Raw genomic sequence first — 1,423 nt, 5'->3', positions numbered from 1 at the left:
TCCTTGTTCCTTTTTTTTTTTTTTTTTTTTTCCTTTCAGGAAAAGAGTTGAAGCTATGAGACCTTGGATCGTGGGCAGGTCCTCTCTCATCTGGGCTAGATTTTCACATAAAACAGGTGAGACATAATGGACACTGAGTGTAATTTACTTATTGTCCCTATTACTGTTCTAGCCCATGCCTACCTTATGACCTCATCACTTCCTGCCTGTATCTTATCTCCCCAGCTGTGCGCTTTCAATACATGGATCCTTGTGTCTTTCAAAGGGCAAGGTCCTGCTCTCAATAGGGGTTTTGAGTGACTGAGTGACACAGTTCTGGTTGTTCCCTGGAAACTCCTGTTCAGATCAGAAAGCACGTGGCTCCACCTGAATTCAGATGACTCCTACATCAGCAACAATTGATTTAGATCTGAACAAACATTAATTGAGGGCCGGACATGGTAGCGTACACCTATAATTTCAGCACTCAGGAGGCTGAGGCAGGACAATCGTGAGTTCAAGGCCAGTCTGAATGACTTATAGAGACCCTTTCTCAAAAAAAACAAAAAAAAAAAGAGAGGAAAATGGACTATGTGTAGATTCTTATCATCTAGCTCCAGCATGTGTATTAGCTAGCACAATTAGACTGGAACACAAGGCACTTTCCCACACAGCCTCTCATCTACCCTCAGGATGAGTACTCCAAAAGGACATAGTTGGGAAAGTATTTCATTCCAGGCACAAAAACATCTGCCTAGCCAATAGCCTAGGTATGAAGTCTAACATGGTTGGGGAAAGCATTTCTCAGCTGGGCATGATGGTACAAACTTATAACCCAAAAGTACTCGGGAGGCAGAGGCAGGAGGATCTGGAGTTCAAGGGCTAAATAGTGAGACCCCAAAAAAGAATACGAAGAGTGTCAATAAAGAATATGAAGAAAAAGGAGAAGGAGGAGGAAGAAGCAATAGAGGAGAAGCATTTCTCTCTGTACCACCAGTGACAAAGTCTCCATGGTATCTATTGCCTATGGAAAATAGACTATTGAGTTGCACCCCATTGCTCTTATGCATATTAACCAGAGGTCTTGGAAACATCAGCAACGTCACCAAGGTCAATGAAAGCCATCTCTGGAGAATGAGATCCCTACATTGCCTTGCTAAGTTTTAGGAGCTTTCCAAATGGGTCTAATGTGGGTCACTACTGAGACCCATTGAGAGGCATAGAAAAGTATTACCCAACTTCCACCATGGTAAGGATCACCCCAGCTCTTTAAAACCCAAACCAGATTCCTGGACCCACCCTCACCCTTGGAGATTATGACTCAGTAAATCTGAGGTAAGGCTGGGAATCTTTTTAGTCATTTTTCCTCTTGTCTTCTTCAAATCAGTTCCTAATTGATTCTGGAGATGTGGGAAGCTTGAGAAAGTGATTTCTTGGGAGACAG

Source organism: Fukomys damarensis, unplaced genomic scaffold (genome assembly GCF_012274545.1).
Source record: "Fukomys damarensis isolate Sample0158 unplaced genomic scaffold, DMR_v1.0_HiC HiC_scaffold_27, whole genome shotgun sequence".
NCBI lineage: Eukaryota > Metazoa > Chordata > Mammalia > Rodentia > Bathyergidae > Fukomys > Fukomys damarensis.
This window is presented reverse-complemented; position numbering follows the sequence as displayed.